General features: G+C 37.1%; 1 long non-coding RNA gene across 1 annotated transcript; it reads left to right on the forward strand.

Annotated features, from left to right (window-relative positions):
• Positions 1 to 767: 767 nt before the first annotated feature.
• Positions 768 to 10,461, forward strand: LOC103475504 (uncharacterized). Its single transcript, XR_535336.2, has 3 exons — positions 768 to 857; positions 5,253 to 5,371; positions 10,132 to 10,461. It is a non-coding gene; the product is annotated as an uncharacterized LOC103475504 (long non-coding RNA).
• Positions 10,462 to 13,553: the final 3,092 nt, after the last annotated feature.

Below are 13,553 nucleotides of genomic sequence, written 5' to 3' on the forward strand. Positions count from 1 at the left end.
TATATATTTCAGAGTGATGCAAGTAATTCAATATGACTTAAAATAAATACATACATAACAAGCATGCACATGCAAATATGTTAATCTAAAAATGATCTCTGTTTTTTAACAGCCAAGGTGTTTTAGCTTTACAGACTTCCATATTTTCAGCACAGTCTGAAAATATATCAAGTCTACAAAAGCACTAATGTGCTTTTGGAGACTTGAGCTTTGATCTCATTCCCTTTAAAAGCTGGTGAAGATTAGAATAGTCCAAGGTTTTATACATTAAAACCTTGGAAATGATGGACGATGTCCTGCTTTTTTTTTTTTTTTTTTTTACTAATGCCAGTCCACTACTATTTCACAAGTAGTGGCCATTACTGGGTTAGCGTTTTGACAAAGCTTGCTCCTTATAAGTGTGAAACACTGTTATTGCAGGACTTTCCTTCAAGCTTTCAGATTCTACAAGCAAAACTATCCCCAACAGGCTACATAAACACCCAAAGTGTTTTAACTCTACTGTGCAAAAATAAACCAATGGGCAATTGCACTTTACAGTGCAGTAACAGTGGTTTTGGTAGCCACAGTAATGTACAGAGGAGAATATTCGCAAGAAAGCTGTGATTTGTCAATCCAAGTAAATGAACTGTTTTAAATTAGTCCCTAGTGTAGTCTCCCTCACCCCGTGTACCACCTATCGCTCTCCCCTCACACCTGCAATTGGTTAGTCAATCAGTCCAAGTCTATAGTTGCAGCATTCACTCTCCCAGTACTTAATCACACCTCTTTCTTTCATTCACTCCTTGCGTTTCCTTGTTGGTGCTCCTTTGGATTTATGGTTTGTCGTCTGTCCTGACTCCCAGAGTTTTTATTTGGTAAGTTCTTTTTGTTCATCATTTTCATTCAATATTCTCATCATCAACTCCACATCTCTGCTGCTTTGCATTTGGGTCCACTACATGTCATGCCACAAAGCTTACCATTGCTACACCTCTAATGAGAATTTTCAAGTTTTTAGAAAGTGATGAAGTAACTTAGGAATATAAAACAAAATTTTATTTTGAGTGGTGTAGTTTTGTTCCAACTAAATTGACCAGCATGATGCAAAACCACAGCAGACGTAAATGTTTGATATTTTAAACGCACATCAATATACTTCAGTTGATGTGGAGCTGCAGTCTTCCGTAGGGGGAACTAATCAGCCAAATGGAACTATCACTAAACATATAATCCTTTAACTGGGAGAAATTATGAATATAAGGTTGCATGTTTGAGTTCATGAGTTTGTTTTTCCTTTTTTGCTATGCTTGTTAGGGGTGGGAGAATCTCAGCTGGCTGTTGGGAGACTAGCCCTCTGGCCTCTGGGCTACCAGTGATTAGCCCTTGGCTAGCCACAGCTTATTGCTCAGGAGGTCTGTCCCCCTGAGCTCATTACTCAAAAACGCCCATGCTAGCTCCACCGCCTGGGGCAGAAAGTCAGTGACTCATTGACCATTCTACTCTATAACCAACAAGATGATTGAACATGAACACTTTCGTTAACTCTTTTGCATCTTCCATCCTTTTTTTTATTTTTTATTTTGACTTGTATTGTTCATTAATGTTGGAGTCTCGAGCTGGGAAACGATGACTAATTTGGGACTGCTAAAGCTGAAAGATGCTGCTGCTCTAGATGCATCTGTCTGGTCATCAGCTATTTTGACTTTGATCTGAACTGCAGATTTGCTAATAAGTTGTAGACTTTAAGATTACATTCTTAAGTCCTCTTCTATAAAGGAGATGGTTGGAGGCGGACAGAAGATGCAGAAAGCAATTCCTTTAACTGGACACTTGAAGCAAAACACTTTTTTTTTTTTTGTAAAATGTCTTCAAATTTCCTTTACATGAAGAAAATTTATTTGAACTGAATATTAATAAATTAATGTTTGTCTTACCAAATCTTCATACTCACAAAAGGACCATATTTTTCTTGTCATTTGTGCTTTTGAAGTTTTCCAAATGTGCAACAGCAAGTAGATGGTGCAAACTAGAATGTGGGACAGTTGAAGGTGATTCAAGACTTCTGGAGACACAAATGTGCCTTCGTGCATTGTAAAATGGTCTCCATTGGAGACGGACTCTTATAAAGTTATTAATGTCGAAGACTAATCTAGAAGTCATTTTATATGATCTTTATACATCTATTTCTTTCCTCTGACATTTCTGCTTTCAGACTTTTGCCTTTAATTGGTTCATTCTTCTCTACAATCCTTGATGTGCATAGTTTTACCTAAAAAAATGCCTTGAATCCATAACAATCGATTGCAGGTATGACTATGTAAATATAAAACAAAAAGCTCAAGTGTCTTGCATCATGGTAAACCAGAAATTCAATACAATTGGTTTTTTTTTATTTCCATTTGAAAATTACTTTCACAAATATTTAAAATCATTTGTGAAAGTGTGGCTCCTATGCTTTCCAACAATGTCATCCTTGGCTCCTCATCTTTGCTACCCTTCAATATAACAAGTTTTGGTAACACTTTATTTGAAGGGGGGTGAATAAGACTGACATGACACTGTCATAAACATGACATAACACATGTCATGAACATGAATAAGCCTTCATGAATATTTATGACTGTTATAAATAAAGCGTCATTCGGTAAATTATGACACTTTTAATGCAAAGTTGACATTATTCAAAATGTCTTTGTTATGACAACTTGACATTAACCAGGAAATCATTACTGATATAAATTTGTTAAAGTATTACAGATTGCACTTTAAAAATTAGGTAACTTTATGTTATTAAAGGTAAAGTTTAAACAGTAATGATTTCTTGGTTGTTGTCATAATAAAGACATTTTGAATAATGTCAACTTTGTATTAAGTGTCATAATTTACCGAATGATGCTTTATGACAACAGTCATAAAGCATAAATATTCATGTTCTTGACAGGAGTTATGTCATGTTTATGAAAGTGTCATGACGGTCTTATTCACCGCCCTTCAAATAGTGTTACCCAAGTTTTTCCTCGTACTGCAGAAGTTCCCTCATGCTTGAAAGGAGTGTCAAAAGGATTTTTTTTTTTTTTTTTTTCAAATGTCATTACATCCTTCGTACTGAAATTGTGTTTTGAATTTGAAATGCATGTCGAAGGGATTAGCATGCATCACTGGTGGTAGCACACATTAGGCTGAATTGCTACAATTAGACACTGTTGAGATTTTCCTCCATCATATGCCATGGGGATCTGAACCATGTCCGTAAAGGTTATCTCTTACAGATGGCTCCCCAGATTACAGGTCTTGCGTCAAGAAAAATGAAGTGTCTCCCTAGCTATCCCCTTTGGTCCTTTGAATCTGGGCATGGAGTTGACTCTTACCCAGATGGTAGGGAGACCTACTGTTTATGTACTTTCATGGACACATGCACAAATCCTGCTAACTTGATGTCATTTGGTAACTTGACATTAAAGCTTTCAGTGTGGACACCTTATTTTTACAACGCTTGAAACGGCCGACCTCTGTTGTCTCTGACCTAACTTATATCTGCTTGGACGGATTTGTTTTGCCAGGTTAGCCAATGCTTTCTCTGTCAAATGTGCTTTAGTCACTTGCAAATTAGTGATTGACTGAAAGAGCAACTAAACTAGAAAAGAGCTGTGGGTACATCCAATTTTTTATTTTTTTTTAACTCATTTCTTGTTTTCTACGTTTTAAGATAATATTCCTTGATATTGAGCCACACTTACCACTTGCCACCACCTTCCATCACTTGTGTTTTCCTTTCCGGTTCCAAAAGGCTAGAGGTAACATCCTTGAAAGAAAGTAGTGGTTTCTTTGCATCTCTCCAATGTAATTTCTTTCCTTGAGAGAGGAATATTGACCACTACAGAAAAGCCATGTATTGAATTGACTTCATCCAAGGACTGTTCTTCTATTATTCAGTGCACGGCTTACTAGTGTTGCATGTATAAAGGGGGTTTAGTTGGATGTGGTGTCTGAAATCCTCTAAAGCTAACTTTCTCCTCAAGGAGATCGGTCATATTGTGAGGCTACATCAAAAGCTGTTGAGGCTAAGTAGGTTATAGCCATATGGAAACTCCCTTTGATCTTAAGCTCTGTTTATTAATGTAATTTGCAATTCTTTAGAAAATTTATTTAAGAAAAATTAGTGAACAATTGATGATAATTCAGACAAGCTGAGAAGCACTGATATTAGAATACATGCTGAATTATTACATATTTCAGATGTGTATGTGACCGAGACAAAAAATACATTTCTCAAAACTAAAATAACGGCACCCAAAGTTTCAAACGAATTGTCCTGAAAAATATTGTGATAACATGCAGTGTATTGTATTTTGATAACAATACTGCGGTTTCTTTTTCTAATGGCTCATTCCCATGCTGTGACGTAGCAATGACTTTCATCTTATAGGCCAAAAACAGAAGTGTGAATAGAATGGCCAATGAGCCAAATCATATTTACTCTAAGGATGCAGAATTCAAACAAAGATAACAACAATTTTAAAACCTTCAACTATTTTTATTTTTTTTTTTTCCAATAAACATATTGATATATTCTCAAATTTATGGAGCTTATCTTTTTTTTTTTTTTTTTTTTTCTTTTCTGCTCTAGCAACCTCTTCCTAATTTTCATGCTGTGCATCACATATTTGTTTTTTACTTCTTTACAAATTTTTAGTCTGTTCATGGAAAAGTTTGAAAAGTACCTAAGTTATAACATTTGTGTATTTTGTAGTGATTTCAATTAATTTCAAATGCAGAATAAGATTAATCCCACTGTGGCACTGATTAATCACTAGGCTTAACTTTGTAAGCTTAAAATATAAATGCATGCTGTTGTGGTTCTTCAGGAATGGTGCCTTGGGCAGATTTATATATTTATGAAGGTGTAAAAGAAATCTAATTATTAAAAAAAAAATAATAATTTAGAAATATCCCTCTTAATTTCCTATGGAACTTGTGCTATGAGGCGACAGTCACTTGTCCTCATACAGCTAAGTGACTGGCAAAGTTCATGCATGTGAAATTTCGAGCTCATACAGGCTCAAAATTTTGCAACACAACAAAATGTAAAAAATTTTCAACTTTTGCTGTGGAAAACTTTCACCTTTCTCTATCGTTCATCGCTCCTTGTGTGTCCAGTCCATAAACTCTGCTGTGAACTAGGAAATCCTCCACGGTACAGAGGCTTTTAGGCGTTACATCCAGCAGCCTCATAAGTTCTTTTTCTTTGTGTTCCCCCTCCCTCTGTATAGTTGCAGCTTCCTGCCTGCTGGCTCTACTGTGGGAACTGGATGCAGACCTCCTCCAGTTCCTGTTTGAGGCCTACAGCAGATCTCATTGGATCATCACAGAAGATGCAATTTGTTCTATGGTGAGTAGCTTGATTCTTTTCTAGGTGTTTTTATAGCTGTATTTGCTTTGACTAGTGGCATTTTGTGCACTTTGAATGGCTGCTAGAGCTAGATTGTTTGTTTTGCCTTTGTTTGGAACCTTTGTTTAGTTTGACTGGATTTTTGTACAGATACTGGTTTAAAGCCTCTTGGTTTGTTTGGCCTTAGGTCTTCTTAGCAAAACTTTGTTTTGCTAAGAATTTTGGATTACAGCTTTGATTTTAAGACATTTTTGTTTCGCAAATTTTGTTTTATTTAGTATTTTGGTTTCTAAGACTTTTTGATTATTAATTTTCACTCTTAATTTTAAAGAGAAACTGAACAAACACTACAGTATTTAAACCAGTGGTTCTTAACCTGGGTTTGATCGAACAGGGGTTTGATCGAACCCCAGGGGTTTGATCGAACCCCAGGGGTTTGATGAGTCGGTCTCAGGGGTTCGACGGAGCCTCGGCCGCGGAGGTAAAGACACACTTGTGTAAAGTCGTGATGATGCCCCGCTTTGCCATCATTTGATCCAGAGGATCACGTTGCATTGCTTAGCCAATCAGAGCTGCGGAGGAGCACTGATTGAAGGAGCTCCACTCTCAGCATGAATTTGAACTTGTGTCTTTATTTACTTCAGCAAAGCTCACAGTTTTTACCAAATTCTAGAGTCTAAATCTGCTCCTTAGTCACATCTTTTCGGGGTTGCTACTGCCTCTAGTGGTGTGGGGGTGGTTACACAGCTAATATAATTACATTACTAAATCAGAATACTGCAAAGTATGTTGTGTGTTTGAGGGGTAGGGGGGTTGAAATAAGAAGGGTTCGGTGAATGCGCATATGCATCTGGGAGCTTTGGTACCTCAAAAAAGGTTAAGAACCACTGATTTAAACCTTTAAAATTGGTTTTAATGTTATTGCTCCTCATCCCTGAGCCAAGTCGTAACAGAGGTCAAAATAGCTAGTTCAATTAATCTGCATTATGTAATATTAATGCATTAAAATGATCACTTTGACACATTAAGGAGTTAATGTTGACAGTCATAGTAGTTTGATAATGTATGATAAAGCTAGAAATGAATAGCTTGGGGAAAAAACAATTTTCAGTCGATTACAATAATAGCACCTACGTAGCTTTTTCAGATCAGATTACACCAAATTTTAAATGCATTAAGATTGAAAACAAATCAGTTTGCATTTATCTTGGTTTTAAGCGTATTGGTAGTTTTTACAACCCTTTTCTGATTAAAAAAACAACACACATAAAATGGGACTAAAATATTGTATGCTGATAACAATGTTGTCTATTAAGGCTTTGTAGTTGTGAACAATGCCTTGTTTTCTCAAATTAGAGCTGGAGGTATTTTATCATTACTTATTTTCCTTGTGTGGCCATTGTGTCATGCATTGATGTCCGTTATGCATACCAAGCATAATGTCACAAGTCTTGAGCATCTTTTTATGTTCTCAGCTATCTGGGGCTTGTGTGTTTTTCTTTCATGTTCTTCTAATTATCTCTTGGTTTTACTTGGAGGAAATATAACTGCTGATTATAAATGACCTTTTAGTCTTCTTATGGATTGTATTGACTTCTATTCATTCTGCACAGCCCAACTGAAGATGCAGTTTTCATCTTATCCATCATCAGTTTATCCTTCCATTAACATAACCTCAATTCATGCTTTAGCATGAACCCTATAGCCAGAACCCCTCTGATGGCAACCTGCCTCATTAGGAGAGGAATTTAGTCTTATTTTTATGCCAGTGTACTAGAGAAATTCCTTCTGGGATGATAATAATAAAAAAACAGCACAATATACAGTTGCACACAAACAACCAATAGTCCATTAATTTCACTCCTAATCCTTGTGTTCTGCAGATGAGGACTGCACACAAAGAAAAAAGTAAGCAATATAACCTACTGCATAATTGTTGTAGAAACTTAATGCAATGAAGGCAAACTGTCTCCATTTAATTTTTCAAACTCCCCCAGTGGATGCCAATGCAATTTTATTATTGAACTGCCTCTTTTTCTGTCTCCATGTGTTTACATGCACACTCTGACACACCCATCTAAATCAATCACTTTTGTCAGCAATTACAAACAATTAGCAGATAAAGAGTTCCATATACAAAGTCTTCTCCTTCTGACATTGCTCTGCAAGCATGGCTGATTTGCATATTAATGAGCCCTTATTCAACCCTATGGGACATGCCCCTATTATAGCTCAGCGATCAACCTATTCATCTCTTTTTTTTTTCTTTCTCAGAATGTATGTTGTTTTTCAAAAAACTTGAGCAAACTTCTCCCACACAGTGCAGTTGCTGCTGAATATGCAAAAGAAAATCTCCAAAGCTCAGTGGACTACTGCAACTCACTTGCATCAACAGTGTTTCGACTGATTTCACACCCCTCACATGGAACTTCAGGAGCTCCTACGGATGTTACGGTTCTGCTGAGCATTGCCCTCTAGCTCCTAAAGCCTGATGCTCTTACAGTTAGACAACATTGCAGAATTATCTTTGAGAAGGGCTTATCTACTTTATTCAGTCCGGTTGGGAGTTGCAGCAAATTAAAGCACCAACACATTTTTGAGGCAGCACTGTTGCTCATCTTTACCTCTTTGGAAAACATAACATCTAAAAAATTTTTGACCTTGCTCACCCCAAAATGAAGTTCCATTAGTGCAGTTTTTAACAATGTAATGGGAAACCATTGAAGGTTACTACAAACTTTACTCTTGTGATTATTCGCTCGTGCTTCTGTACGTAGAACAAAGTCAGAACAATGCAGCGGTCTAACGATAGGATTAACAAGGAAGGAGACGGGAACAGAAAGGTTCGGGCCGCACTGAGACTGATATCTAGACACAAAGGTAGACTGATTGGCATGGGAAGAGCCAGTGATTGGCATGGAAATGTCACTGATGTCTTTGACAGCTTGGCAGTGAAAGAAAATTCTGTCTTGCTCTCTCACTCTCTCTCCATGTTTGTGTGTGTTGGCGGGGGATGGCAAGTCACCCGACTACATGTCAGAAATGCAGCATGACTGTCTTTTCACCCATTTCCCTGCTGACCCATTCACACAACCCATTTCTTTCTCACATCCACCCACACACAGAGAGGGGAACGAGCAATGAATTTTTGCTAATGCAAATACACATTTAGCCTCTTTTTCTGTACCAGCCCTCTATTGTATCGGCTCTCAAACTCGGACTCCTACACGGGACAAACGGCAAGTAAATCTAGACTCAATTGACATCACCCAACAGCTGTACAGGAGAGACCTGAATATTTAGTTCATCAAACAGAAGACCGACCTTTGTGCACATTTGAATAGCTAGCATAAAGCAAGCATATTATGAGATCAATTATTAATGAGCCATATTAAAACAGAGATAAAGGGGGCTGATGTTGGCGTGCATTGCTGGAAACACAAAGATCCTCAGCAAAGCAAGGTGGCAACTTTTTGTTCCTAAAAAACATTCCTTTTGAGCTAAATGGAACCGCAGGAAAAGCATATTACATGGACTTTAAATGTGCATGTAAAATGTTGCTAGAACAAAATGACAACTTTCTGAAACCCAGTGAATCCTATCTGGAAACCCTGGTACATAATGCTGTAGTGGGGGGAAAAGAGCATCTTAAATTGTTTCTCTGCCATTAGAACAATGAGCAGCTCGTACACAAGCGTGCTTGACTGTGTTAAAATCTTCTTCCTGGCTCTGATTGGTTGTTTTTAACTGAGTGATCCATTTCTTCAGATGGCATGAGAGGAGGTGGAGGAGCTTTTTTTTTTTTTTTTTTTTTTTTTTTTTTTTTTCTCTCTCCTTTTCAGTTTTATTTGTTTTGCACTATGTCGCAACATAATGTCAGTTTTAACAATTTTGTATGGAAGAGCGGCTGAAGTTTTGCTCACACAAATCTTTAGATCACAAATGATTCAGTTTAATTCTTGACGAAAGCATTAATCTGTTTCTATTTGGCTACGTAGAGAAAGTCCACACTGGCTAATACATTCTATCTTGGCATTATTCCGTCAACATGGGCATTACACTTTTTGTGAATGTTTATACCATTCTGCTCACAGAATGATGGACTTTAAAGACAGAATTACAATTAAGAGCACACTTGTAAGACGATACACTAAAGTGCTTCATTGTCCACTTATTTAAATTTTTTAAGATTTCTATTGATTAAATCAATGGAAGTAAATCCATATTTTGTTCACTGCCTGTCCAGCAAGCACATAGTCATCCTCAGGTCTTGTGAGGACAGAAAAGGGTCAAAGTGAGTTTTTTTGTTTTTCTTTTAAGACTCATTTTTCCAAACCAGAAAAGCAATTAGACCAGAGGATACTTGCTTATACTTATCTACCAACCCTGACTAGAAGTATCTAGTTTATATACTTTGGATCAACATTATTAGCTTTTTCTTCTTTTGCTCTTTCCTTTGGTTTGTTATTGTGTTTGTATTTCCTTTTAATTCCCGTAAAGCACTTTGTATTGCCTTGTTTCTGAAAATGTGCTATATAAATAAAATGACCTTTTTGTCACTGCAGACTGAGGAAAATATGTATATACTGTATCTGCTTGATGTGTAACGGCACAATGTAGATTCTCTCTCCATCTTGTTAAATATTAATTCAACCAAATAAAAATTAAATGCATCTGAGTATGTCATTATTATTTAAAAATTGAAAATGTGACAAGTGAAAATGGATTATGACAGGATTTTTTTTTTTTTATGCTGTCAGTCAAAATGATGGACATCAAGAAAGTCTAATGCAACCTCTGACGGAGAGATCTGGAAGATGACTCGTCTCTGTACCCACTTACATGCAGAAGCTGAGGGAGCTTAATCCTCATGCAAGAAGGAATGAAGAGTGCATGTATGATTCTGTCTGAATTCATCTCCAACTCACTAAACCTATGTAATTACATCCCCTCACGGGAAGAAAATAAACCATTTTCATCTGATGATGAATTTGACAATGTACAGTTATGTAGACTTCACATCTGCAGGAAAAACACAAATCTCTGTCTCTGATGGTGCTGGTCTGAAGGCTGTGTAATTAAACATTGCTATATGAGAAAGTAAATGAATCTATAGTCTGTGAATCTGCTATCGGGATGACAGGCCAAGTCAGAGAGCGAATGATTTAAGTTGACAATACCGGTCACATAAAAACCTGGAGGGACCGAGTAAGTGGTGAGCAAACAATGCAGGATAATTTGGCGAGTTCCTAAATGACAACACTTTTTACATTTTTTTTAAGTTTTACTGTCAATTTTGATGGAGCCAAAATATTCCCAGGAAGAACAACTGAACACAAAGTCAAAAGATAAGATGGGGGGGAAAAAAAAAAAAAAAAAAAAAAAACTCCTGAGAGTGGGAGTTAGTCTCTGCATTTATGTTTTCACATACGGGTCCATGGGATCATTTAATTTAAATTACTGGCTTCCTGGGAAGGTAATTTCCCTCACAACTCGCCGCATTAATTAACTGTAACACCAGTATAGCCTCGGCTTAAGTGATTAGTGGTGTCATCGCCTAAAATGAATCCCTTGCCTCAGTCCTAGGCCTGGTTGGTGCCGTTTGATACACAGAAGAGGCCCATGTCTACATCCACAGTTGTGTAAAGTATCCTAAGAAAAAGTCGGCGTGTATATTGGAGGAGAAGCTAGACTTGATGTATTTCACATTGGGTTAAAACCAGCATTCAATTACAATAAGTAATGTTCATAAGATTTTCTCACATGAGAATAACATTTCATTTTTGTGGTTTTGCTGGTTGATATTTGAATGAGAAATTGACCTTTTGTTTTGTGGAAGACGAAACAACTTAAGGGTAATATTTTGACATCTAACTTTGTTGGCATTGTCATGAAAACGTGACTGCCCCAAATGTATTTAAAACATAATCTTTTGATTCCTATCATTTTTATGTGTTCTTAGCTAGTTCAAAGTTAGATTAGTCTCGTAGGTGTTGTGCGTGTTTTTAAGCGTGTTATTTATTTATGTGTTGGAGCAATCTTTCCAGCAGACCCAAAGCCTATGGGAGCCAATTAGAGTGTAATGCTAGGAGTTGACAAAAGAGATGCCACTTGGTCCAGCTCACCCACTTTTCCAATGAATCTCTCCTCAGCTTGATGGCCAAACACAGCTTTAATAAGAAAGGTGTCTGGCACTCTCATCTCCTCTCAGACACACAGGAAACCCAGTGGTCACCGAGTTTGGGCTTAGATGAGGTCACTGCCCCTGTGGGCTCAGCTGGAAAAGCGGAGACAGCGAAATAAATGGACAAGAGACTAGAGTGTAAGGGAACCAGTTACTGAGCTGAAACGTCACGTGTGTCTCTGAGACATTATATAACAGAATATTGGACGAGATTGCAGATCAAATGACTGCTGTATGCCTGGAAGTCGGACCCATCTCTCCCGTGGAGAAATGTGATACAACTGGTTCACCTTTCTAACTCCCCTCTGTTAACTGATGACTCGGTAACAAGATCACCAGTGGCTAAAATAAACACTGAAGATAGTCTTTCCTATGTTGTGTACCAGTAAAAATGTAATTAAGAATACCCAATGTTGTACAAGTAAATTGATCTTTGAGTATTTAATTGTTAAACAGTTTAAAAACAATGAAAATATCTGCAACACAAATAGGCTGATTAACAGTCATTAGGGTAACACTCATTGGACCTGGAGGTGGATTTAAAGTCTGTTGTTGGACCAGCATGCTGAACTGTAACTCACACCAAGCACGTAAACAAAGATGACACCATAGTGCAATATAAGTCTGCAGTGCATTGACCAAGAAAGCTGTGAGTTCACACTGTGTGAATCAGCTCCCAGGCATTGTTTTGTCATATTTTAGCTTTTTATTATTCAATATGTGGTTAAGTTTAATATACCTGAGCTTTAAGACGGTATATTTAGGTGAAAAATGAAAATAGCGTACTTTCTATATTTGCTGTAACAGAGAGAGCGCTACAAGACATCTTTCCTGCCCACAGCCATCACTGTCTACAATAACTCTTTGAAAAATTGAATTAATATGAGTTACAACATCATTTAATTTCCATTTGGGATCAAGTATTTTTTAATTGAACTGAATTGAAAACACTCTACAGTGGTTCATAAATAAATCTGTATAATGGAGCATTAATAAGCACTTGCGTGCATAAATAACTAAATCTCAAAATCGATCTCATACACTTAGATCCCATCTGAAGGAGACATGTTTTATCACCATTAAGTTAAATATTGCATGTAAAAGTAAGCAGTTCTGTTTTCCAAGGATTGTCAGCTATGGATAACAAGCACAAGTTAAATTGGCCCCCTGCCCCCCCCAAAAAAAATTAAAAATCTAACACCAAAGTCCACAATAAATCACCTGTTTGCTAGCAAAAGCGACAAGAAATAAAAAATAAATACACAGAATCTATGAACTCATTGAGTAGCTATGACCTTTTAAATACTGTTTTGTTTTTACTGATTTATTTAATCAGCCCAATTAGGGGTCATTTAGGGCTCTTCAAACATGTATGTATTTTTTTTTTTACCCAAGCCTTCATTCCCTAAAGGCAATGTGTCGCATCTTTTGCATTGTCACTTGCTGTGGGCTCCACAAGTCTCTTTTCCTTTGCTGGCTTTCTGGCAGCAGAGACAGCTGGGAAGCATCTAAAGTCTTTGCATCACTCAGTATACAACTGTAGGTTCTAGCTGTGCCACTCTAAGCCTTCTCTACTTGCGTTTTCTTTTGTCTCGTTCAGGTTGTCTCTCAAACAAAGCTCGAAGGGTTTACTGTGAGGCTTTTTGTAGGTCTCACAGCGAACAATGCACCATTACAATCGACTCACATGCAGCCACTTCATCTCGGAGCAAGGGTTTCAGAAGGAGTCTGGTGTTTGGCTTGTGAATGATATTCAAGAGGGGAAAGGGTTATAGGAAACCTGCCAAACAACAAGGCCTCCAGTAGCAGACGTAACCCTCATTTAATTGTATTTTAAATCCTCAGGAATGTAGTCCTGCATTAGCCTGTAAAATAAAACTCTTTAAGATGAAAGCAGTATTGTAGCTTTGACTTTGTTGATAACAAGCCTACACCCAATAATTACAATATTCAAAACAGATTGTTTTCCAAAGTAAAAAAAAACAAATAAAAATAAGG

Source organism: Poecilia reticulata, linkage group LG14, assembly GCF_000633615.1.
Source record: "Poecilia reticulata strain Guanapo linkage group LG14, Guppy_female_1.0+MT, whole genome shotgun sequence".
Lineage (NCBI taxonomy): Eukaryota > Metazoa > Chordata > Actinopteri > Cyprinodontiformes > Poeciliidae > Poecilia > Poecilia reticulata.